Consider the following 27,427-nt stretch of genomic DNA (forward strand, 5'->3'; position numbering starts at 1 on the left):
TATTGGGGGGGGGGGGGGGGATACTGAAAGCAATTTAGCCGGCCAGAAGTGGCTCACGGCTGGTTAAATTGCTTATGTAGAGCTATCCACTGATATTCTGTGGCACTTAACCAGTTAATACCACGGAATTTCACTATAAACTGTTAAACTCAAAGCCAGCTATTTTGGGGGCCGCCCGGGGGGGGGGGGGGCAGATTTGGCACGTATGCATTTAAGTGCTGATATCCAGCATTTAACTGCATAAGTTTAGCGGGTCAAATCGGATCACATAAAAGGCAATCCTATCATGTGGTGTCGCTTATGCAGTTAAGTGCTGAATATTGTACTTAACCACATAAGAGGTAGCCGGCCAGTGGCGGGAGGCGGGGCTGGTGGTTGGGAGGTGGGGATAGTGCTGGGCAGACTTATACGGTCTGTGCCCTGAAAATGACAAATACAAATCAAGGTAAGGTATACACAAAAGTAGCACATATGAGTTATCTTGCTGGGCAAACTGGATGGACCGTGCATGTCTTTTTCTGCCGTCATCTACTATGTTACTATGTTCTATAGCTGCAGGCCATGCGAAATGAAAGCTCTGGCTGATGCAGGAAAACGTTAGGATAGAGAAAGCGAACTCTGGACTTTTCATCTATCTGAAATCCATGCAGGTGGGGGGCTAACTCCAGGTGTCGAGCAACAAATAAAGTGTCCTCCTAACCTGGCTCTGCCCCCCTCCCTTCGGCTGCACCTTGGAAGGCCTCTGCCAGGTGGGGGAGGGGCTCGTCGCACTTCCTCAAAGTTTGCAGAGCTTGGAAGCAGATTTAACCCGGCGAGAGATCCTCCCGGCAGGTGAGAGAAGGGCCTGGAGGGGAGGCTCAAACTAGGTTCTGATTTTTGCCACTTTCCTGTGTGCACGCTAGAGGCTGCCACGACGACACACTTGTGAAAAATGGTCCTCTGGCGATAAGTCACCACGTTAGAATGTGCCTTATTGATCGCACGTTTGTGCCCGTGATCCGGTTTCCAGGATACGTCGGTTCATGTGATCAGATTGTATTGTCCGCTTTCTTAGCGCTCGGTAAACGTATCTGATAAATCTGGAGCTCTGACAGCTACGATATTGTGTAACTTTCGGGCCGAGCAAGTCTTGATTCGGAAACTGGAGGTCAAAGGACAGATAGAATCAAAGAGTGTTATTTTCACAGGGCCAGGCGGGCCTACTCTGGTATCTTTTTCACAATCACATTCCAGCTTCCTTGAGAGGAAGATGTATTTCTTTTGCATCTGGTCCTTGGTTTTTTTTTTTTTTACATTTCCCTACTACTCGCAAATACTTAATTTCTCTAGTGCTACTATATATCCCCAAACCCTAATAACAGTAGAGTACATACGATTTTCTGTTCCATGTGAAGACACCCAAACACGACTTTTAAGAGAGATGGTTAAAAAAAATCAATAAAAGATAGGTTCAAGACTTAAAATCAGCCTGGAACAAATGGGGTTTTAGGCAGGATCTGAAGATTTTCTGAGGTAATAATAGTCCCAGTGAAAGCAAGACTCATTCATTATAGGTGGAGGAGTAGCCCAGTGCAGTGGCCCAAGAACCAGAAAAATAGTCTGTAAACCCTCCATTGCCCTAGGTACAGAAGAAGTACCTGTATGTAATATGTAATCTGCTTTAATTATAAACACAGAATGACGTTATATCAAATCCCATGCCCTTTCCCAAGTCATGCTTGCTAAGGCTTTCTTACTAATCCTAGATGGCTTAAGAGCATAGAGCAGGGATTTTCAACCAAGTCCTCAGGACACACCTAGCCAGTCAGGTTTTCAGGATACCCACAAATGAATATGCATGAGAGAAAATCTATCTCATGCATATTCATTGTGGGTATCCAGAAAATCTGTCTGGCTAGGACTGGAGCGGGCCCGAGGCAAGGCTGGCCCCACCCCTGCTGCCCTCTGAGGTTGCCACTCCCCCCCCCCCCCCGAGGTTGCCACTCCCCTCCTGTCCGCCACTGGGCCGGGCCCCCTGCATTGAAATCATAGCGCCTCTCACCACCGTGTGAAAGTGCTACAGGCAGCAGGGCAGCAGATCGTTTCCCTTCGGGCCTCCTTCCCTCCCTGTGTCCCGCCCTCGTATGATGTAACTTCCGTGAGGGCGGAACATAGGGAGGGAAGGAGGCCCGAAGGGAGGTGATCTGCTGCCCTGCTGCCTGCAGTGCTTTCACACGGAGGTGAGAGGTGCTATGATTTCAATGCAGGGGGCCCGGCCCGGTGGCAGACGGTCGACGACGGAGGGCGGGTGGGACTACGGCGCCGGGTCCCCCTTGGAGGCCTGGGGAATTTTGTCCCCCCTGCCCCCCCTCTCGGCGCCCCTGGCATGCCCCAAGGTAGAGAAATTCCCTCAGTACTGCTCTGGACCAAGCAATTTTCTGTAGACCAATGTTTCCCAAACCTGCTCCTGGGGGCACTCCAGCCAGTCAGGCCTTCAGGATATCCACGATGAACATGCATACTCTCTCCACAGCATGCAGATCTGTCTCATGCATATTCATTGTAGATATCCTGAAAACCTGACTGGCTGGGGTGCCCTCGGGATTGGGAAGCGCTGCTATAGACACAAAATGTGGTAGCCCTTTTAGGGCAGGGGTTCTCAACCCAGTCCTTGAGACACACCTAGCTAGTCAGGTTTTCAGGATATCCACAATAAATAAGCATGAGATAAATTTGCATGCTCTTCTTCCTTCCATTGTATGCAAACTATCTCATGCATATTCATTGTAGGTATCCCAAAAATCTGACTGGCTGGGTTGAGAACCCCTGTTTTAGGGCCTGATATTCAAAAGCACTTTTCCAAATAAGAACCCTAGCCTCCAATTTTCACAGCACAATCTGTATAGTAGCAGTGAAAATTCTTGCAGTGTCCAAGCACTAGCTGGATAGCTCCAGGACTGCGCACGAACATTCCACCAACTCTACAGATAGTAGGCAATATTCAGCTTCTATTCGCACAGCTATGTGGATTAACTTAGGCCAGGGGTTCTCAACCCAGTCCATCTATCCAGTCAAGTTTTCAGGCTATCCACCATGAATATACATGAGATAGATTTGCATACAATGGAAGAAGTGTTTGCAAATTTATCTCCTGCATATTCATTGTGGAAGGACCGGAGTTGCCTACCCCTGGGCTAGGTTGTTGAGAACCCCTGATTTAGGCTGAATACTGCCACTATCTTTAGAACCAGTGGCACTCTCTGCTGGCCATGCATATTCCGTGCTGCAATCTATCTAGATATTGGAGCCTGATATATGGAATAGTTTTAAACACTACAGCTGACATTTGAATAAGCCACTGACCAAGGTATTTGAGTATTGATCAATTAGTATATATCTTGTAGGGGCAAGTTGTCGCTCCTTGTTCCCATAGACTGAGCACACCACATCTCTGGCATGCCCAGGTCCTATGCAGGTGGAATCCAAACCTAGATCCCCTCCAGGCTGCAACTCTACAGCCTGAGCCACGATGCTAACTCCTTGCTTCTTTTTCCAGTTATAGGTGTTTGGAGTGTTGTATTCTGTCTCACAGGTCTTTGTTGCATTGTGCCATTGTGATGACATAACAATGAATATTAGCTTATGATGTTGGTATCTTATGTTTTTGTTGCAGACAAAAAAATTATGAATGTTTACAAACTTATGTGCTGTATTGATAATTAATTATGGCTTGCGTTTTTTTTTAATCTTTATTTTTGATACTTTTCTTACTTTGCATTTGCAGCACAATTGTTTTAATACAATTGACCTATTAGCACATGAGGGTTTGCAGACCCTTCATTTTTTTTAATCTTTATTTTTGCTTTTTTATAACATATTTCAAGGTTATACACTTGATCCAGCAAAGTGTTGTTATATTTCAGCATTTCTCAAGGAATATAATATAATAAACATAATTTCTAACACTCAAGGCCACTATAATAAGGTTCCAAGAGTTCAAAATTCAAGAGGATCAAAGAAAAATTACCAAGAATAATCAGCACCTAGTAGAGGACAGAGAATATTAAATTAGACTCCTTCAGATCTTTTAGAGGCTATGAATAATGACAAATGTGAAGGGTCCATGAAAACGTATTTAAATGAATTGTGTTGTATGATAGGAAACCTTCAATAAAATACTCCTCCAAGCTGGAGAACGGCAAGTTTTAACAACAAGAATTGCTTGCGCCTTTTCTGGGTAGACCCTGCATTTTTTTAAATTTGAAAATATGAGAAACCTTATTTAATAGGATCATTGTAACGTTTATGATGGCTCTTTAGCATGTGTGCACTATCTACATAAGCATCACCAGGGACAGACCAAGGGTCCACCGAGCCCAGCACCCTGTCTCTGACAGCAGCCAAAAGAACAAACAATTTGTCCCGCCCATCCCAGAAATAGTGGATTATTCCCACGTCTATTCAATAACATTCTATTGCCTTTTCCTCCAGGAAGCCGTCCAACCCTTTTTTAAAGTCCGCTAAGTCAACCTCCTTAACCACATTTTCTGGCAACGAATTCCAGAGTCTAACTACGCGTTGAGTGAAGAAAAGTTTCCTCCGATTCGTTTAAAATTTACTACAGAAATGATGTTGCATTTTTTAGTTTCATGGTGGCCCTTTTACTAAAGCTTAGCGTGTGGTAATGGACATTAGTGCACTCGAAATGCTGCACATCCTATTTCATACTTTTGGATGCCTGCTAGTATCCATTAGTGTATGCAGAGCTTTAGTAAAAGGGCCTCATAGATGCGTATAGGTGTTTTCTTTTGATGGTTTGCTTTCAGAGGTACATGCTCTTTCAATCACACTCGCACATACCGTATTCATCTGTGAATACAGAGTAAAAATAGACAAAACAAGCATCAGCTTAATCTGTATGTTGCCATAAACAGAAAACACATTGAAGCTTTCTCAGCAGTGCCATAGCGAGGGTGCCTGACACCCGGGACGGGTCGCCACTGCGCACTCCCCCCCCCCCCCCCCCGGGTGCAGGGCATGGCGTACCCCCCCCCCCCCCGAAATGCACCCTTACCTTACAGCGGAGGGCAGGCGGGAGGGCCGATCCGCCCCCAGTGCACGTCACTGAGAGCTGCGTCGGCTCTGCTGCTTCCCTGCTTTCTCTGCCCCGGAACAGGAAGTAACCTGTTCCGGGGCAGAAAGAGCAGGGAACCAGCGAGCCTACACCCACCCAGTGGCGTGCACCCGGGGCGGACCGCCCCACCCCTTCCCACGCCACTGTTTCTCAGTAATATCAAAGGTCATAGGGCTTGATGAAACTGCATCAGAATTTTAAGAGAATCCTACATAAATGTATGCAAGAGGTTAATCAAAGTAGCTGGGGAAAGTAGCACTAGAGGATACAGGTCAAAGTTGATTAAGGCTAAATTTACTTCAGAATGGAATTCAAGATAATTTTACAGTCAGCTATGCAGGGCCAGCCCTACTATTGAGCAACTGTGTTTTTTTGCACATGATCACACTTTTCTTCCCTGCTTTTTCATCCTTACTTATACAAATAAGGCCCTGCAAAGTCTCTGCATGCAGTCCCGCATCTCTCTGCCTCCCCTGAGGTTCTTATAAACTGGAATAGTCCCCCACAAGTCTAGCACTGAAGGTTACCGTTGCCTGGGGCACCATTTGATGACCTGAACATGTAGACGCTGGAGGAAAGGAGAAGCAGGGGTGATACGATACAGATGTTCAAATATTTGAAAGGTATTAATCTGCAAACAAACCTCTTCCAGAAATGGGAAGGTGGTAGGACATGAATTGAGGTGGAAGGGGGGCCGTCTCGGGAATAATGTCAAGAAGTATTTTTTCACCAAAAGGGTGGTGGATACTTGGAATGCCTTCCAACGGCAGGTGGTGGAGATAAAAACCATAACAGAATTTAAAAAGTGCTTGGGATAAACACACAGGAAACCTGATTAGAAGGATTCGATCCAAAGAAGCTCAATGGAAACTAGATGGCAACGCTGGTAATCGGGAAGCAAAGCCAGCGCTAGGCAGACTTCTGTGCTCTGACTGTGGCCTGGATAGTTATGGATGGGCTGGGCAGGACTGGAGCTTTTCAAGGGCTTCAATGACAACTTCAGAAGTTTTAGAACAAGGAGAGGGCTGGGCAGCATCTACGGTCTATGCCCTGAAAATAGCACGAACAAATCAAGTTCAGGTATACATATGTTGTATCACCTCATACCTTTTTGTAATGAGTTTATCTACTCGGCAGACAAGATGGACCGTACAGGTCTTTATCTTCTGTCATCTTATCTGCTATGTTACTAATAGGCTCATTTTCAAAGCACTTAGCCTCCCAAAGTTCCATAGAAACCTATGGAACTTAGCCTCCCAAAGTGCTTTGAAAATATGCCTCTATGTATGTTATTATATTATGTCCACTGACTGCCCTGAGCATCTATCATATCCAGCTGAAGCATCTTCCAAAGTTGTGTTTGGTTTTTATTGTCTAGAAATAGACAGTTGGACTTTGTTCCAATAGAATTATTTTTCTCCAGTATCCATTGCTGAAGCCAAGTGAGATGGGACGTTTTGCAGAGCTAGTGTTTATAGCTCCGAGGGAAAGGCAGCACAAGGAACTACTGTTCAGTTCAAGCTTCTCCTTCTTACCTACAAATGCACTCAGTCTGCTGCCCCTCACTACCTCTCTACCCTCATTTCCCCTTACGTTCCTGCCCGAAACCTCCGTTCACAGGACAAATCCCTCCTCTCAGTACCCTTCTCCACCACCGCCAACTCCAAGCTCCGCTCATTCTGCCTTGCCTCACCCTATGCTTGGAACAAACTTCCTGAGCCCTTACGCCAAGCCCCCTCCCTGCCCATCTTCAAGTCTTTGCTTAAAGCCCACCTCTTCAATGCTGCTTTCGGCACCTAACTCTTACCTTTCAGGTAGTCTAGACTGCCCCAATTTGACTGCCCCTATCAGACTGACTGTTTACGTGTCCTTTAGATTGTAAGCTCTTTGAGCAGGGACTGTCCTTCTATGTTAAATTGTACAGCGCTGCGTAACCCTAGTAGCGCTTTAGAAATGTTAAGTAGTAGTAGTAGTAGTAGTTGTTGTGGCTGGCCAACCGTAGACCAGGGTGGGATAAACTCTGTAAAGCATCATCTCCATTTTCATCTTCTGTTGGAAGCTACTGTAGCACTGACTGCCGTAGTGCAACCAAGCACTGGCTAGATGTCATGGGGGGAGGCTGAGAGATCACAGACCTGTACAAGCTGTTGGATGGGAAAATAGATAATAAGCTGCTTCCTATGTTTAGTCAAATATGACAGTGATTTGTAGAGTTATCTCAATCATGCATCTCATTTCTGCTCATATATATGCACAGGTTCTATTTAAAACTTGATTTTCAGGTTTCCTGTGAGTATTAACCAGTGTAAGTTTCTCCAGTAATCAGACTCTCTCTTAAACTTGTTGCCTGTGATTTTCATGTACTCTGCTGGATCTGCGTTTCTCTTTTTCTAATGCTGTTTGCAGGGCTGGATTTAAACTGTAGGCGTACAGAGATATTGGGGTGGGAGGAAGATTTCCTCCCATCACCTCTGCCCAGATGATCCTGTCTTCCAGTGTTTCCCCCTTTACCTCTGGGTCTCTAGTTTGTCCTCCATAGTACAGCCAGCCCTCTGCAAGGGACCCCTCCCGTAGATTTCCATGGAAACAGGAAGCCCATGGAGGGGGTGGGGCATCTCTGGACCTTTCAGCATCTGAGTGTTTCTTATTGGAGGACAAATTTCGGGCCCAGATGGAGACATGGTGGTGGCAGCAACATTCCAGCACCTATCAAGATTTGGTCTTCCTGGAGGCAGTTGCCTACCTTGCTATGCCTAAATCCAAAGTTGGCTTGAGTTTTTAGTTACAAGAACAGGGTCCTCCCTACTGATGCTTTGGTCCTCTCCAAAACAGTGCAGATTGACAGAGACAAATGCTATGAGCTCTGAGGAGGTTATGGAGAATCTCTCACTGTTAAATTCTCCTTAGTGCAGCTGTGCTAGAAAAATGCTTACAGCATCTTTAGGGACGATGGTTGCCAATTAAAACAAAGTCCTTAGGATTCCCATTTTTCATTCAGATTTGTATTTTGAGCCAGACTAGACGTAGCATTTTGAAAGTTCTGAAATCCCCTACTTACTCACTGCCGTCACTAAACTGGTGCGCAGAAGCTCTTCATAACCCTGTACAAGTATCGGCACAGACACACACATGTAGCGCATGAAAGAAACACAAACAACTGGGGCTGGTTAGGAACAAAGGAATGAATGTGATGAAAGGTTCCACACCTTTTATGCCAAAAGAAAAAAAAAAGGTTGATTAGGTTTGATAGGAAGAAGAATTAGGAGTAAGGCCAAAATGTGGACTAACAGAGCCAAGAAAGCTCTATGGTGATGTATTGAATAATTTGGCTAGTATCGCCGCGCATAGCTATACTCACCAGACCATGCTGATCAGAGCTTCTATTAATTAATTTCTGTTAAGTAAAAAGAGAGAGGCGGGTGCTATGCGAAGCAAACCAAAAAAGGAGGAACAGCACTAAAAGTATAAGAACATACAGTTTATTAAAACAAAGTAGTGTTATCAGATTAAAAGAGCCAACATGGCCATGTTTCGCCCATCAGGCTGCACCAGGAGTCAGAGATGTACATTTTAATGTAGAGGATTCCTGTCGAGCAACTATGCTAAGATGGGAAGCAAATTCCTACGCAGACATAAAGAGCTGTGATTATTTGAACACTATTTAAATAGTTTTACCTCTGTAATTGTACATTTTTTTTTTGTTACATTTGTACCCCGCGCTTTCCCACTCATGGCAGGCTCAATGCGGCTTACATGGGGCAATGGAGGGTTAAGTGACTTGCCCAGAGTCACAAGGAGCTGCCTGTGCCTGAAGTGGGAATTGAACTCAGTTCCTTAGGACCAAAGTCCACCACCCTAACCACTAGGCCACTCCTCCACTGCCTGTGTTTGACTTAGGTGCTCATTTTCAAAGTGCATAATTACTTGAGGAGCATCTTCAATATGTCATCTAAACATCTCAAATCTGAATAACAAATGTAACCATTTTCAAAAAAAGCAAACATCTATTTTTTTTTTCAAAAAATACCATTTATAGCAAGGTTTTGTGTTCTGTGCGTTTATCTTTTCAGGCCATTTTCTGAAAAAAAAAAATTGTACAAGTGCAAAACGTAGAAAATCAAGCCATTGGTATGTAGGAGGGACCAGCATTTTTAGCAGACTGGTCCCCTAGACATCCCAGGAGAGCAGTGGGGTACCCTATGGGCCACTGCTGTGGACTTCATATAAATGCTCCCACGTACACATCTCATCGTTGCTCCCTTATCTTGTCTGCCCCCAACTGTACACCACTACAGTAGCCCTTATGGGTGAAGGGGGCACCTATATGTGAGTACAGTAGGTTTCTGGTGAGTTTGTAGGACTCACAGTTTCCACCACAAGTGTAACAGGTAGGGGGAGGTATGGGCCTGGATCCACCTGTCTACAGTGCACTGCACCCACCACTACACTACTTCGAGGACCTGCATGCTGTTCCAATGGACCTGGCTATAACATCTGAGGATGTCATAGAGGCTGGAGAGCACCATTTTTATTCCCATTTTTGAGGGGTGGGAGGGGGTCAGTGACCACTGGGAGTAAGGGAGGTCATCCCTGATTCCCTGCAGTGATCATCTGATCATTTAGGGCAGTGTTTCCCAAGTCCAGTCCCGGAGTACCCCTTGTAAGTCAGGTTGTCAGAATATCCACAATGAATATGCACGAACTTGATTTGCATACACTGCATCCATTATATGCAAATCTCTTTCATGCATATTCATTGTGGATACCCTGAAAACCTGACTGGCAAAGGTTACTCCAGGACCGGACTTGGGAAACACTGATTTAGAGCACCTTTTTGTGCCTTATTCATTCTGAAAGGCAAAAAGAGAGGGTCCAAAAATGCAAACAAACACAAAAACCAGCCTGCAGGAGTTGGGAGTCCTTGATTCACAAGACCCAACACGAGACGTGTTTCGGCGCTCGTGCACCTACTTCAGGGGTCAAAAGAAGATAAAATCTCAAACAAAACTTTGGATGCTATGAAAAGGATTTAAAAACCGCGTCTCAAACAGACGCGTCTTCGGTAACCAATTCCTCGCAAAACCGCCAAATACTTACACATGTGTAGTAAAACAAACATGTTTTTAAAATATTCATTGTCAGTTGAAGGGGATCTCAAAGATAATCAGTGGAGCCCAGTACAGAGAATGTGCCTTTCGCTTTATACATCGTGCCTACGTGTCCCAGGCTCAATTAGCGAAGTTTGGGGGGCTTCAGACTTCGACATGTCAGCGGTGTGGGAGCGCAGAAAATTCTTTTTATCATGGTTTTTGGAGTTGTAGGAAAATTAAGACTTACTGGGGGAACGTAACTACTTATCTGTCAAAAATATTAGGTCGTCAGATAGTGGATACTCCCCAACAGTTGTTGCTGAACTACTCGGGAGCGGTTGGAGGGGTAGCACCCGGGGGTGCACCACTATTTCGTAAACTTACTTTGTTAGCAAAGAAATGTATTCTACAATATTGGACAACTGACACTGGACCAGAATATTGGCATTGGCGGAATTTAATTCACCAGCTGATGATGTGGGAGGCAAAAAAAGCTAAACGTGGGCTTGAGAATTTTTTTTTTTGTTACATTTGTAACCCGCGCTTTCCCACTCATGGCAGGCTCAATGCAGCAGGCAATGGAGGGTTAAGTGACTACAAGGAATGTTGCTATTCCACTAGCAACATTCCATGTAGAAGTCGGCCCTTGCAGATCACCAATGTGGCCGCGCAGGCTTCTGCTTCTGTGAGTCTGACGTCCTGCACAGAAACAGAAGCCTGCGCAGCCTTCTACATGGAACGTTGCTAGTGGAATAGCAACATTCCATGTAGAATCTCCAATAGTATCTATTTTATTTTTGTTACATTTGTACCCTGCGCTTTCCCACTCATGGCAGGCTCAATGCAGCTTACATGGGGCAATGGAGGGTTAAGTGACTTGCCCAGAGTCACAAGGAGCTGCCTGTGCCGGGAATTGAACTCAGTTCCTCAGGACCAAAGTTCACCACCCTAACCACTAGGCCACTCCTCCACTTTTTTAAAACTTTGGGGTACATACATAGATTCTTTGACCCATAGGGGGAGAAGTTTAGTTCTGAATGCGCTGTGATAGTTGGACGATGTTTACATAATAATCAGACATGAGCGGAGGAACGGGAGGGGGGAGGAGGGAGGGAAGGGGGGGGGGTTAGATAGGGAATCAATGAGGAGAAGGAATCTTTAGGGATAAAGAATGATGTCTGTTTGTAAAGGTAAAGAATAATATCCAGTTCAATAAGTACTGTTTAAATTATGGGGCTCTTTGATATCGTAGGGGGAGGGTCTAAGGATCCAGACCTTCTCCGGGATAGGCATTTGTTGGCTTGATAATCTACCCTCATCTCCCCTTACGTTCCCGCCCGTAACCTCCGTTCACAGGACAAATCCCTCCTCTCTGTACCCTTCTCCACCACCGCCAACTCCAGGCTCCGCTCATTCTGCCTCGCCTCATCCTATGCTTGGAACAACCTTCCTGAGCCCTTACGCCAAGCCCCCTCCCTGCCCATCTTCAAGTCTTTGCTTAAAACCCACCTCTTCAATGCTGCATTCGGCACCTAACTCTTACCGTTCAGTAAATCCAGACTGCCCCATTTTGACCGCCCCTATCGGACTGACCATTCATTTGTCTCTTAGATTGTAAGCTCTTTGAGCAGGGACCGTCCCTCTATGTTAAATTGTACAGCGCTGCGTAACTCTAGTAGTGCTTTAGAAATGTTAAGTAGTAGTAGTAGTAGTATGGAGTTCCTATTAGCTTGACCAGAATATATCCCTGTTTGTATGAATATGAGTTGCTGTAGTGATAAATGAACAACTTGTTACAGAATATGGCTGTAATGTTTTATTGCATGTTCAATAAAAATTGTTTAAATATAAAATATTCATTGTGGGTATCCTGAAAACCTGACTGGTTGGGGTACCTCCAGGACAAGGTTTGGGAACCGCTGGCCTAAGAGATCCCAAATGCCTGTCCCAAGTTTTCTTGAATTCAGATACAGTCCCTCATCTCAGTGTGCTGCTCAGCTCAGTGTGCTGCTGCGGCTAGGAAAGCGAATAGAATGTTGGGTGTTATTAGGAAGGGTATGGAGTCCAGGTGTGCGGATGTTATAATGCCGTTGTATCGCTCCATGGTGCGACCGCACCTGGAGTATTGTGTTCAGTACTGGTCTCCGTATCTCAAAAAAGATATAGTAGAATTGGAAAAGGTACAGCGAAGGGCGACGAAAATGATAGTGGGGATGGGACGACTTTCCTATGAAGAGAGGCTGAGAAGGCTAGGGCTTTTTAGCTTGGAGAAGAGACGGCTGAGGGGAGATATGATAGAAGTGTATAAAATAATGAGTGGAATGGATCGGGTGGATGTGAAGCGACTGTTCACGCTATCCAAAAATACTAGGACTAGAGGGCATGAGTTGAAGCTACAGTGTGGTAAATTTAAAACGAATCGGAGAAAATTTTTCTTCACCCAACGTGTAATTAGACTCTGGAATTCGTTGCCAGAGAACGTGGTACGGGCGGTTAGCTTGACGGAGTTTAAAAAGGGGTTAGATAGATTCCTAAAGGACAAGTCCATAGACCGCTATTAAATGGACTTGGAAAAATTCCGCATTTTTAGGTATAACTTGTCTGGAATGTTTTTACGTTTGGGGAGCATGCCAGGTGCCCTTGACCTGGATTGGCCACTGTCGGTGACAGGATGCTGGGCTAGATGGACCTTTGGTCTTTCCCAGTATGGCACTACTTATGTACTTATGTACTTATCTCCACCACCTTCACTGGGAGGTCATTTACGAATTCACTACCCTTTCCTTAAAGAAGTATTTCCTTAGATTGCTTTTGAGTCTGTCCCCCGTCTACTTCATCTTCTTCCCTTTCGCTCCAGAGCTTCCTGCCTCCTGTACATTTATGTAGTGGAGACATTTAAATGTCTCAGTTATATCTCCTTTATCTCATCTTTCTTCCAAGGTTTGAAAATGGCCATGTTCGCTGCTGCAAAATGTCCAAAATCGGATTTAGACGTCGTATTGAAAATGTCCCTCCACATAGTCATGTCACTCTTTTTTCTTTTTTCTGCAAGACCTGAGATATTAATCTCAATATACATTCCATTGCTCTGTAATTTTCACTTGTCAGTGTTACTGTGCAATACTTTAGATAAAAGCACTACAGACTTTAAATAATTGTCTAGTTGTTGAGATTTTGCCCCCCACATTGGCCTATAAATGTATTCATCCACCCAAGTACCTTTTCAACAATACGAGGCTTCCGAGGAAAAGGACGGCTTTTCCCCGGTTGACTAAGCCAGTGGGTTAAGTGGTTTAGACAGAAGGCAAGAGAGTTATGATATGGGACTGCAAGATACCCACATTCTCCCAGATTCTGCATAAGGCGTGGTGAGTAGTGAACGTTAAATTTAATTGAGTAACTAATCAGTGGTAATTGGCCAATAACAAACAATTATCATCACTAATTGGCAATATTTGAAATTTTAAGTGCATTTCTTTTTAGGCATAGTCTAAAAAGAGGCAAGTGTAAATTCTACAGTGTGTAGCTGAAAAGGGGCCGCAGCCATGGGAGGAGTATGGGCATGTAGGGGGGGGGGGCATTAGTCAAATTTATGCGTTTTGTTATAGATTTTGGAGGAATGTGCAGGCATTTCCACCAGGTTTTCAGTGGCGTAACTGGCTATGCCTAAATGTAGACACGTTCCCCGGCCCTTTGCTATATTCTATACAGTGCGCCAAACTTTAGGTACCTCATATAGAATAACACTAAGCCCTTTTTTTGGACGCATCTAGATTTTAGATGCCATTTACAGAATGTGGCCCATTGTGAGTAACTCAGACCACTCTTCAGGCTACAATGTGTAAGGGTATCTTATTATACTACCCTGTCCCATTCTTTATATGCTGAGAAAATGGCGACAAGCTGTCCGTATGATTTCTTTTGTCCTACTTTTTTTTATTTTTTATTATTTTTATTAGGTTTTTTTTTTAATACATCAAAACAGAAAGATAGTGTAACAGAATAAAGTACACAATGAAGTACACAAAGCTGAGTCCAAATCCTAATAGCGGGCCGTAGTTGAGAAAAAGGTCTAATGATTTCCATTTATGAAGACCAGTTTTATGCCCTGGAATAGAATTTACGGCCGACTGCTCGTATTTTTTTGTATAGTAAAATCCAGTTCCTCCAAAGCATCACATTCGCTTGGGAATTGTCTTTCCAGTGCGAGATGATCAATTTTAATGCAACTGAGACCAAGAAGTCAAACAGTAACTTATCATATTCTGAAAAGAGAAATGAGATGCAAACAGATTTCCAGATGATATATTTGGTGAAAAAGATTCGTGGAAACCAAAAATCTCTTTCAATCTGAGACATTGGACCAAAATATTACAAGATGAGGACATTCCAACTTTTAATTAAGTCCTGGAGTGCTGAGAGGAAAGTTGCAGCCTAGAAAAAAAAAAGTTAAGAATCATGTGGGAGAATTTTGTAATTTGTGGCTCGTTGTTTCTGACCTGAGTAAACCAGTTAATCCACATTCTGGAGGGTGTGTTAAACATTATTCAATTATCTGTGTGGTGTGTGTGTGTCTCTCTCATACCTCATTCAGATTTGCAATCTACAAATATGTGTGAAACAGGTTTCCCCGACAAATCTTGTACTGAGGATGACCGTTGTGGGATTGTTTACATTCTCTGAGAAAACAAGGGGGCCCTTTTACTAAGCCACGCTAAAAGGTGGCTGGGGCTGTTGTTAGCACACTGCGACCACTTTTAGGGCAGCAGTGAAATGGCCACGTTTGTATATTTTTCTTTAATGGCCACGTGCTAATTTCTCAATTAGCATGTGGCCATTACCGTGGGAGCCCTTACCGCCACCTATTTTGTAGGCACTAAAGGCTTCTGCTCTAACCCTGCAGTAATCAGTCAGTGCGCGGCAATGTAACCAATGCTGTCTGATTAGCTCAGGGCACGCCTACTCTCTGCCCATAGTCATGCCTCCCATGCTGAAAAATAAAAAAAATATTTTTCAGCATATGCTGATCGGCACACCACTGCATGATGCCTCCGCGCATCCCGCGGCAGTGCTTTATGACACGTGGTAGGCATGCGCTAGTGCCCATGGTGGCTTAATAAAAGGGCTCCTTGATGTTTGTCTTTTTCTATACAATTTAATTACTTATTACTGGTAAGTTGTAGTTTCATTGAATATTATAAGATTTGTGATAGAAAACAGAATTTAATTAAAACTACTACTACAAATCATTTCTATAGCGCTACCAGTCGTACGCAGCGCTTCACAATTTAACATGAAGAAAAGGCAGTCCCTGCTCAAAAGAGCTTACAATCTAAATCAGGACACACAGACAGGACAAATAAGGGATAAGGGTAGGACAGACAGATAAAGAAGGATTTTGCTGTTTGGTATTTTTTTGTTTTCTTTTGCCTACTTGATGATGGACTCTGCGTGTGTGTTTTACCTAATAATGTTTAGATTGTAGGTTGTAAACTCAAAAGACGTGAAGAGGGAAATATGGCTAGCGAAAGCGCAGGTAGAAGAAAAAATGACAAAATGTAAAGAGAGGTGACGAGACCTTTTTTCAGATATATTATGGAAAGAAGAAAAGGTTGGAATGGAATTGGTAAGACTGAAAAATGCTGAGGATAGCTACGTGGAAAGTGATGAGGATAAAGCGAATGTGCTAAACAAATACTTTTCTTCGGTGTTCATGGAGAAGGATCACAGTCGGCTGCTGAGGGTATATCTGGGAATGGAGTGGATATTGTGTCGTTCACAGAAGAAAGTGTTTATAAACAACTGGAAAATCTGAAAGTGTATAAAGCTGTGGGGCCGGATGGGATACGTCCCAGGATACTGAGGTAACTCGGAGAGATCTTGGCAGGACCGCTTAAGGATTTATTTAATACATTTTTAGAGATGGGAGAGGTTCCGTGGGATTGGCGATGAGTGGATGTGGTCCCTCTTCACAAAAACTACAGCCTGGTAAGCTTCACATCGGTGGCTGGAAAAATAATGAAGTGACTGCTGAAGGAACAGATAGTTAATTTTCTAGAATCCAATGGGTTGCAGGATCCGACGCAACATGGCTCTAGCAAAGGAAAATCCTGCCAAACAAATCTGATCGATTTTTCTTTGACTGGGTGACCAAAGAACTGGATGAAGGACATACTCTAGATGTAATCTATTTGGATTTCAGCAAAGCCTTTGATACGGTTCCTCACAGAAGATTCCTGAATAAGCTGAGAGGGCTGAACTCAGGACCCAAAGCGGTGAACTGCCTTAGAAACTGGCTGACCGACAGGTGGCAGAGGGTGGTGGTAAATGGAATCCGCTGAGAGGAAAGGCAGGTGAGTAGTGGAGTGCCTCAGGGGTCAGTACTGGGGCTGATTCTGTTTAATATATTTGTGAGAGACATTACTGAAGGGTTAGAGGAAAATGTTTGCCGTTTTGCGGATGACACGAAGAATAACCAAAAGAGTGGATACTCCGGAGAGAGTAGAAACCATGAGAAGAGATTTCCAAACATTAGAAGAATGGTCGAAGGTCTGACAATTAAAATTTAATGAATAAATAAATTCTCTAGGGTGCTCCAAACCGTTCGGTTTCTCTGTCAATAAATGATACTAGGAACAACAAAGAGAATGGAAGATAGCCAAGATAGAACAGATACAAATCACAAGGAGTAAGAGTACCAAAAGAGTTTTATTAGGACCCTACACGGTCCGTGTTTCGGCCAACAGGCCTTCCTCAGGGGTCTTCAAATTGATGTATACATATATACCTCCAGAATTCTCATGGGATGAAACATACAGACTGGGAGTGCAAGAAAGCAGCTAGCTTCTAGAGTGAAATGGGTTCTCTCCCAGTTGAAGACCCCTGAGGAAGGCCTGTTGGCTGAAACACGGACCGTGTAGGGTCCTAATAAAACTCTTTTGGTGCTCTTACTCCTTGTGATTTGTATCTGTTCTATCTTGGCTATCTTCCGTTCTCTTTGTTGTTCCTTGTGTTTTTTACGGGAGACTCCGACCTTCTTCTCGTTGGTTTGACTTGTCCTAATAAATGATACTACCCAGAAACCTTCAATGTTATATTATACAATTATAGTGTCACTAAATATAATGCTCAGAGTGAGTGCATTATGGTATTAGGATCCATCTCCTCTATAATGCACTGTAGCAACACCATCATGGTACTAAAGTCCACCTGCCTACCTCAGTATCTAAGACAGTCTTTAATAATGCAGGCAGCACTCCGGTAAATAGTTGAAAATTCAAACTTATCTTGTAATGTGATCTTCCAATGGTGTAAACTATGCGCTTCCACTAGTTCCCATAAATCTGATAGTCTGACGGTCCGTCAGTATTGCACTCCTCCTCAGCGAATCAGTGTGAACATTCTTAAATTCACTCTCGTTCTCTACATGCTGGCATGTTTCACCTCTCAAGGCGTCATCAGGAGAACGTTAACTAAAATGAAAAACCGTGTGTCATGTATATATGCCTACAATTCACACCCTGTTACTAATTTAACATTTTCAAACATGTATTGATATATTCTTGACTAACCTGGTGTGAGACCTGCTCGCCTCAAAGCACCAAACACAGCTGAAACGCCGGTGCAAGTGCGCTGATATATATTCTATTTCCAGTTCAGATCAAACACAGGATTGCGGAACATCTAAGCAATTTACACACGCATAAGAGGGAAGCACCTTTGATCTCACATTGGGAACAGCTCAGACGTACAGAACAGGACCTGCTGTTTGTGGGGTTGACCCAAGTTCAGCTACCCAGGGGTGGTAAGGTGTCTGCCTTGTTGTTAAGGAAAGAGCAGCAGTTTATCTTCCGATGGCAAACAATGATCCCTGGGGGTCTTAATAAGGAAATAGAGTGGCTGCTGTTTGGGAGTATTTGAACCGGAAATAGAATATATATATCAGCGTGCTTGCACCGGTGTTTCGTTTTTGACCAAGCATTACAAGGATCCAGAGTGATTTGCAACATTAATCAAGTTATATCATCAACAACCTAACAGTGCATACTAAGTCAACCATACTGAAACATGAGCATAAAATCCATCATCAGATATCAACATAGAATAATTAATATCACTGCAAAACATAATTTCTCCAAATTTAGAATTACCCAACTAACACGACAAAAGTCCACCCTTATCTTCAGTAAATTCTTTTCAGATAAAGGGAGGCCTGTGTTTGATTCTGCTGCTGTCTTCAACCTGCACAGAAAGTGAACTTTTGATTTTTAAAGGGTCCCAGTTCTTTCCGATATTTTAGTGACAGGACTATTTTGATGGAATGAATGAGTGATAGGATAATAATTACTGGTGGCAAGCATTAACCATTCCCGAAGGTTAGAGTTGGCTTTTATGCCGCTGAAGAGGGGAAAATAAGCAGAAAGGTGTGCTCAGATTTCTTTATGGGCTGGAATTCATTGGCCCAGCCATCTTCTCCTTAATTATTACACCCCAAATGGAACAAATAATTACTGGGCAGAAACCAGTTGAGGATGTAGTACAGTTCACATATCTCAGCAGTATATTTTCAAACAATGGTGACGTCAAGGTAGATGTGAATTGTAGAATTGGAAAGGCGGCTGCAACATTTCATCAATTGTAATATTGATCAATAAAGCCCATCAGTATAAAAATAATTGCCAACTGCATTGTACACCAGTGAAACCTGGCAGATGTCAACCAAGTTAGGAAAGAAACTGGATGTATTTCACCAGCGATGCCCGAGGACAATCTTAGGTGTGACTTACTGAGATCACATCATGAATGATGAGGTTCTATGGACAAGCAACTCCAGAAGATTACAGGATCTTGTTACTGAATGCAGAGTTCAGTTGACGGGACACATTTTACATATGCGAGACCATCGTCATCTCAAAGTGGCACTAAGATAGAGACCAGCCGGTGGGTCAAGAAGAAGAGGAAGGAAGACTGAAACTGACTTGAGAGCAATCAATGCAATGGAGGCACCGCCTGAGAAGAAGTTACACAATGTGCAGCGATGCAAGAAAGGAACGAAGAAGAAGACGAGGAACATACAGAAACATAGTACCTGTGTTGTGTTCTGCTTACCCTGACTCTGTTGTTCCCAAGCCCCCTGGTTTTTAATGAGTGGGAAGCTGCTGTCTCCTGATGTGGGTCATTCCCAGAGATAGTGATAGCTTTTATGGAAAGCACGGGGTGGATCTAGGTTCTGCTGGATATTATGACCTCTGCCTGGTAAAAGCCGCATGTAAGCTTAGAAAGATATGAAGATGAAGAGTGAATACGCTAAAAATCCCCTGAGACATACAAAGAGGTTAGTCAAAGTGTAGGATTCCATTGACCAACTCTGTCTCTATTCAAACCATTGAGCTGTGCTGTCCTTGTCACTGCATAGGACAAGCAGTGTTAACCATTTGTAAATGAAATTAGAGCTCATTTAGCCAGCACATCCCTCTATAGACACAGTTTTTCAGCTTCAGCCCTGCACTGGAAGAACCACCCACCCTCTTTTATAGTTAGAGGTGCGGTTCTGAGCCCATGCCACTGCACTTGTCCTTGAGTCTTAGTTCCAGAAGTGAAAAGCTTTGATAACCTTTCGATGACTCCAGTCCAATGTTTGGTTAGTCAGGATTTGATAAATGAGACGCCCTGTGGGGGCAGGGCAAAAGTAGGTGGAGACTAGTGGTCACAGGATTCATCTTCAAGTTAACTATTGCCATCTCAGCTCTAGATTTCTCTCTCTCTCTCTCTCTCTCTCTTTTTTTTTAATTAGTTTTTGCATCTCTCGCACTAAATGTAGCCATTTTCTTTTCTATTTTATGTTTTTCATCCACTGAGGCTAGCGGTGATCCAGCGGAAGGTGAGATGAGACTCGACCTAAATATGTCAAATTATTAATTGCACAAATGAACCATTCCCAAAGAAGGGAAACTATAGAACCTGGGAACAAGAGGGTAGATCGAAAACCAACAACAGGAAATACTTTCTCATGGAAAGGATGGTAGGTGCCAGAAATGCCTTCAGAGTAGACAGATGAGGGAAAAGTACTACTACTAATAATAATTTCTATAGCGCTACTAGACGTACGCACATTTCATCAGCTGTCATCTGCTGTGATACTGTTGGGCCCTTTTACTATGTATAATAAATAGACTTCCCGAGCCTGTGCGTCTAGCCCCGTCTTTAGCCGTTTTCAAGTCCAAACTTGGAAGTGGAGGAGTGGCCTAGTGGTTAGGGTGGTGGACTTTGGTCCTGAGGAACTGAGTTCGATTCCCGGCACAGGCAGCTCCTTGTGACTCTGGGCAAGTCACTTAACCCTCCATTGCCTGCCACATTGAGCCTGCCATGAGTGGGAAAGCACGGGGTACAAATGTAACAAAAATAAACTTAAAGCCCACCTCTTTACCACTGCTTTTGACTCCTAACCACTACTCACTTGCCCTGTCCTTCAACCTCACCTATTGTTCCCTTACCCTTAATTGTTCTGTCTGTTTATCTGTCTTATCTAGATTGTAAGCTCTTTGAGCAGGGACTGTGCTTTTTGTGTATGGTGTACAGCGCTGTGTATGCCTTGTAGCGCTATAGAAATGATAAATAGTAGTAGGTATAATACTATTTATTGATGACAAGTATGTACAGAGAAGCATTGACCTGAGTGATACAAATTACATGGTCAGAGCGTACTTACAAATATTTAAAGTGATATAACATCATCAATCTTTTAACATATAAATCCCTGTCCTCCCTTCCCCCCCCCCCTCCATTAATAACATGCTGTAACCTAACATACTAACTCCCATCTGATGACTCCCATATCCAACATTACAGGAACCTCAAACCCCACTCAACAACCAGGCCAGAACAATTTAAATACTCCTACCCACCCCTAAACCTAAAACCTATCCGCCCCCCCCCAACTGGGGCACTTTTACTAAAGTGCATTAAACAGTTACCCCCTGATTCTATAAAAGTGGCCAAACATTACGTGCGCAGATTTAGGCGCATTCCCAATTTGTGTGTGCAATTTAATAGAATAATGAGCCAATTAGTGGCTTTTTAACAAGCAATTATTGGCCCTAATTAGATTTAATTGGGACTTATACACGTAAATGTAGGTGCAGGATCCGCGCATAAAATGTCTACATGGCCTGAAAAAGGGGTCGTGGAAATGGGAGGGTCATGGGCATTTCTGGGTGGATGGGGGCGTGGTTTGAGTTATGCAAGTAACTATAGAATAACGGTGCTGCGCATAAATTTAACTGTGGGCATTTGCACCACATTTTCGTTGTCACAAATGACGGCACCTAAATTTACGTACGACCTCTTTGCTTAAGTGTTAATTCTATAAACTGTGCCAAAGCTTAGGCGCGGTTTCTAGAATACCGCTTAAGTGAGGGTTTTTTTCCGACTCCAGTTTTTTAGGCTCCATGTATAGAATCTAGCCCTTAATGCGTAAGTTACATGCACTGTTACTGCAGAAGCACGGTAACTGTTATCTTCATTGCAGGACAATGCATGCTAATTTGCTATATTAGGGGGCAGGAACTGGGCGGGCTATGGGCAGAGAAGAGGCATGGACTGTACACTGAAGTGTGCACATGGCATTTGCCTTTTGCAGTTATGTGCACTTAACACCATTAAATACTCTCGGGCTAATTGCAAACGGCCTTAACACGTGGTAAAGCACATTTCAGTGCACATTAATTTTTGCTGTTAAAGCACGGTGAGTGCAAAAGCTTACCACACTTTAGTAAACGGGCCCCTTGCTTATGTCTCTTTTCTGTTTTATCTTTTTTTTTTTGCCTTTTTCTTTTTAAAGTCTTTTCTTTATTATTTCACTCACCCAATACTGTTTCTTCACTTCCCCATTCTCTTCTCCATCATCTTTTCATTTTTGCCATTTTCTTTTTTCTTCTTTTTAAAGTTTTCTTTATTATTTCACTCACCCCTGCCTCTTTCTTCAATTCCCCTTTCTCATCTCATTGCTCCTTTCTCCATCAGAAGAATTCTGCTATTGAACTGGGCACTTTACCACAGCAGCTGGGGCCTCCCTCAGGACCTCTCCTCCCTCAACTCACTCTCCTGGAGTTAGCTGCTAATCAGTTCATTAAACTCAGTAATTGTGAATCACCCCTGGACAGTTTCCAGGTGTGTCCCTGGCACACTGACACCTACCTTTGTTTCTGCCCTGCCCATTCACAGCTGATGACACCTTAATACACCTGCGCCTGTCTATTTAAATATGAGGGGCAATCAGCTAGACTACAGCGTGAGCAAGAAAAGAAAAAAACATTTTTCCAAACAGAGCAAGTTGCAATAAAGAATACTTTTTAAACTTTTTTTTTTTTACAAAAATCTGTCTAATGACAATGAAAACTTAAAAAACAAAAATAGAAAATTTGTGTATGGGTATATTCTACGTTCCCAGCTGTTAACCCAGCTATAAACGGGTCATCATTCCTTTCTTCTTTACTCTTCAGGAACTTCCTTGGTGTCCAGCTGTGTCCACAGTGGAGGAGTGGCCTAGTGGTTAGGGTGGTGGACTTTGGTTCTGAGGAACTGAGTTCGATTCCCGGCATAGGCAGCTCCTTGTGACTCTTGGCAAGTCACTTAACCCTCCATTGCCCCAGGTACAAATAAGTACCTGTAAGCCACATTGAGCCTGCCATGAGTGGGAAAGTGCGGGGTACAAATGTAACAAAAATAAATAAAAATAGAAGATATTATTTAATTGTATGAAGTTTTGAATATGCTGCTCTTGATAGTCTTGATGATATGATTTTGTATGATCTTTTGTCCACTTTTGCAAATTTTTATTTTATTGTGTACTAGTAAAAAAGGCCCGTTTCTGACACAAATGAAACGGGCGCTAGCAAGGTTTTCCTCGGAGTGTGTATGTTTGAGAGAGAGTGTGTGTACTGACCTCCTCCGGGGTCTTACTCCAGGGGCAGTGACGTGGAGGCGAGAGGAGGAGCGGCTGCAGAGACTGCGTTGTAAGACTCGGGCATTTACGAATGATTTGGGCTGGGTTTAAAAACATTTATTGCTTCTTTTCTTTTTGTAGCGGCCGCTGCTGCTCAACAGGAGAAGCAGCAGCGGCTGGACAGCGTTATTACTGGCATCTGCGGGTGGTGATGGGGTTTGATGCACGCGGGGGGGGGGGAGTGTTGATGTGCTTCGGGTGGTGGGAGGGGAGTGTTTGATGTGCTTGGGGGGGAGGGGGTGTTTGATGTGCCGGAGGGGGGGGGGGGGATTGGGTGATGCGCCGGGGGGAGGGTTTTGTGGTGCCGCGCTTGTAGTTTTTTTTTTTTTTTTTTTACTGTTTAAATATTTTATTAGGTAACATCACAATACAAACATTGGAAACATGAACAGTTTTATCCCAGACATTTCTCCCTTCCCTCCCTCCCCAACCACCCCCCCCCTCCCCCTTATTCCAACTGTCCTGCTTGGGTTAAATGATGAAATCGAGACCACAGTTCAGAAGCTGGGTTGTACATGCCCACTCTTTTGTCCGTAAGCTGCTCAAATTCTCCAACTATGGAGAGTTTCAAAATCCAGTCCAGTTGTGATGGAGCCCTTTGCTTTTTCCAGTACAAAGCAATAACGCTCTTAGCCGCTGTTAAGCACATCCTCTTAAGGCGCCTTTGCCATTTGTTACCTCTCCTGTTACCTAGTCTTAGCAGACACCATTGCGGCGTACACTTGAACTGCTTATTCGTGTTTTCAGAGATTTTTTTCGTAACAAGTGTCCAAAATGGTCTCAGAAGTCGACAAGACCACCATATATGTAGAAAAGTCCCCTCCCATATATGTAGAAAAGTCCCCTCGCCGCGCTTGTAGTTTTTTGATGCGCCGCTCCCTGCCACTTGCTCCGAAGTGGCAGGGAGCGGCGCACTGACAACTGATTCCCAGGCAGGGGGAGGAGTGGAGCGTGTTTCCCTACTCCTCCCCCTGCCTGAGAGTCAGCTGTTAGTGATGTCATCCTGGCTACGGAGCCTAGCTCAGCAGCTCCAGGAGCCACGGGCACAGGCAGTCCCACATTAGAACGTTGGTGGTGAGAATTATTATGTAGGATGTGATTTGTTCTCCCTTAAAATTGGATGAGAATGCGGAATGCAAATACATTTTATTTTTATTATTATTGACTGCCACAAAAACCTAAGCGTTTATAAACAAGAACATAAATTGTGAAAGGAAACCTCTTTAATGAGATCTGTTGTATAACAAGAATTATTCCATTGACTTCGGAGTTACCAGGCTGTTCTCATTATGCCAATTTCTGTTTTTCATCTGTTTATTCTTCAGGCCTGCTTTCACTTTGGAAAACCAGGGTCCTCCTGTGGTATTTGAGACCTGAGCTTGCACAAGACCTTCAGTGTTTACGCAGTGAAACAGGGTCTGCTTTGTCTGACTGCTGTGCCCAACATGCCAAACACTAGAGAAACCAAAGAATGTTTAACAAGTTGACTGGCAACAAAACAAACTCTAACCCTCAGAAATAAGATACAAGAATCCACTGGCTCAGCGTCAGTTTCTGACCCACATTTCACAATGTGCCTCGTGAAAAGAAGTACCGGCTAGATTCGATCTACTGGACAAACTCTTGTTATAATCTTGTACATACACAAGTTCCCAACCCAGTCTTTTGGACGCACCTATCCAGTCAGGTTTTCATGATACCCATGATGAATATGCATGAGATAGATTTCAAAGCGCTGCCTCCGTTGTGTTTTCCAGATATATCTCATGTATATTCACTGAGGGTACCAAGAAACACAGAGGCAGTCAATCCACAAGAGCCAGACTGGCACAAAATCAAGAGCAGATCAAAAAAAAACCAGGCAGTTCAGTAGACAAAATCCAATGAAATTCCAATGGTACTTTTAGTAGCAACCAAGGTAGAGGGGAAGAAAGCTGTTCCCAGCTTGGCCAAGTTTCACCCGAACAAAGGGCTGCCTCAGGGGCTCTCAGTTCTAAAAGATATAAAAAGCAAACTTGCACCAATGCTGTAAAGAAATGTTACACTCCCTCACATACCCCTGGCTGTTGTCAAGTCGGGCACAGCTTTCTACTCAGGAATTTGATTGGATCTCGTCTACTGGACTGTCTGTTTTTTTTAATTTGATCTATTCACTGAGGGTAGCCTGAAAAGTGCAATGGCTAAGGGACCACTACAGGCCTGGATTTAGGCATAAGCAACATACTGTAGGCAGCTGCCTAGAGTTTCAGATTTTGAAAACAAATACCCAGGCCAGAGATGTCTGCTTCTGCCTAGTTTCAGGCCATGCGCATGTGCTGCTTAAACCTGGATTTTTGTGGTCACGTCTGACATCTCTACTGCATTTGATACAGTGCACGTTAAGATTTTGTTGGATAGATTAAGATCAACCGGTGAAGCTGGACAGGTATATTAAGGCCTATGCTTGATATGACATTGGAATTAAGAACTGGGATTCAGTATTTAATGTTGTTCTGTTCATATATGTTTAACTGTTACCCGCTTAGGTGGTAGGTGGGCTATAAATGCAATTAAAAAACAATGAGCGGAATGAAGTTATTTTAATAAATGAATACAATATTAGTGCAGGCTTTTTAGTCACAAGATATCTTTTGGTTTCTGCAACCTTATTGAAAATGTACCGCCCACCATGAGCCTTACACTTTGCTGAGAAAGGTCTTTTAGGTATAACATGATTGGAAGAATCCGGCCCACAATTTTTGGTGTTATGGAATGTGCTACCATTAGATATAACTACTACTACTTAACATTTCTAGAGCGCTACTAGGGTTGCGCAGCGCTGTACAAAATAAACAAGGAAGGATGGTCCCTGCTCAAAGGAGCTTACAATCTAAAGAACGAAATGTCAAGTTGGGGCACTCTAGATTTCCTGGGTAGAGGTGTAGAGGTTAGGTGTCGAAGGCGACATTGAAGAGGTGGGCTTTAAGCAGAGATTTGAAGATTGGCAGGGAGGGGGCCTGGCGTATGGGCTCGGGGAGTTTGTTCCATGCGTGGGGTGAGGCGAGGCAGAAAGTGCGGAGCCTGGAGTTGGCGGTGGTGGAGAAGGGTAATGAACCTTTTCCGGAGATTGGAAGGTGGTAGAACGAGAGGACATGAAATGAGATTGAAGGGGGGCAGACTCAAGAAAAATGTCAGGAAGTATTTTTTCACGGAGAGAGTAGTGGATGCTTGGAATGCCCTCCCGCGGGAGGTGGTGGAAATGAAAACGATAACGGAATTCAAACATGCGTGGGATAAGCATAAAGGAATCCTGTGCCGAAGGAATGGATCCTCAGGAGCTTAGTCAAGATCGGGAGGCGGGGCTGGTGGTTGGGAGGCGGGGATAGTGCTGGGCAGACTTATACGGTCTGTGCCAGAGCCAGTGGTGGGCAGCGGGACTGGTGGTTGGGAGGCAGGGATAGTGCTGGACAGACTTGTACGGTCTGTGCCAGAGCCGGTGGTTGGGAGGAGGGGCTGGTGGTTGGGAGGCGGGGATAGTGCTGGGCAGACTTATATGGTCTGTGCCCTGAAGAGCACAGGTACAAATCAAAGTAGGGTATACACAAAAAGCAGCAAATATGAGTTATCTTGTTGGGCAGACTGGATGGACCGTGCAGGTCTTTTTCTGCCGTCATCTACTATGTTACTATGTTACTGAAAGGAGGGATTTGTCTTGAGAGCGGAGGTTACGGGTAGGAACGTAAAGGGAGATGAGGGTTGAGAGGTAAGGAGGGGCTGCAGATCGAGTGCATTTGTAGGTTAGTAGCAGAAGCTTGAACTGAATGCGGTAACTGATATAAGACAAATCCCTATTGTTGGAGCTTTTCATGAACAACTTAAGGCTCATTTGTTTAGATAGGCCTTTGCCAGCATTTGGGGCTTTGCATTTTGACACTTATCTAAAGATTAGATAATTTACATAGTTAGCGTTTAGGCAATGACAGAATCGCAATTGCTATATGTTTGTGTTATTTTTGCCTTGTCAAATTATATGTATTTATTGTTGTTTTATTACATAGGTAAATATTGCTACCTACCTAGATTATTGGTTAGGCAAGCTACAAATGTAAGAAATGACTAGCATAAAATAAAAGGGTAGCACTGGGATCTTCCTCTGCTCCTTTTCTGGTGCTCCAGTCTTTGGAATCTCTGGCACAGTGCATAGCCACAGGTGGGCCTGGGTGGGCCAGGGCCCACCCAATT

General features: G+C 43.8%; 2 long non-coding RNA genes across 2 annotated transcripts; one reads left to right on the forward strand and one right to left on the reverse strand.

The window, feature by feature from the left end:
* Nucleotides 1-790: 790 nt before the first annotated feature.
* On the forward strand, nucleotides 791-25,057 carry LOC115473347. The gene is made up of 2 exons (XR_003942647.1): nucleotides 791-831; nucleotides 24,532-25,057. It is a non-coding gene; the product is annotated as an uncharacterized LOC115473347 (long non-coding RNA).
* LOC115473346 lies at nucleotides 2,422-15,502 on the reverse strand. The gene is made up of 3 exons (XR_003942646.1): nucleotides 15,489-15,502; nucleotides 12,572-12,576; nucleotides 2,422-2,500 (listed from the first exon to the last, which is right to left on the reverse strand). It is a non-coding gene; the product is annotated as an uncharacterized LOC115473346 (long non-coding RNA).
* Nucleotides 25,058-27,427: the final 2,370 nt, after the last annotated feature.

Source organism: Microcaecilia unicolor, chromosome 6 (genome assembly GCF_901765095.1).
Source record: "Microcaecilia unicolor chromosome 6, aMicUni1.1, whole genome shotgun sequence".
In the NCBI taxonomy this organism is placed as follows: domain Eukaryota; kingdom Metazoa; phylum Chordata; class Amphibia; order Gymnophiona; family Siphonopidae; genus Microcaecilia; species Microcaecilia unicolor.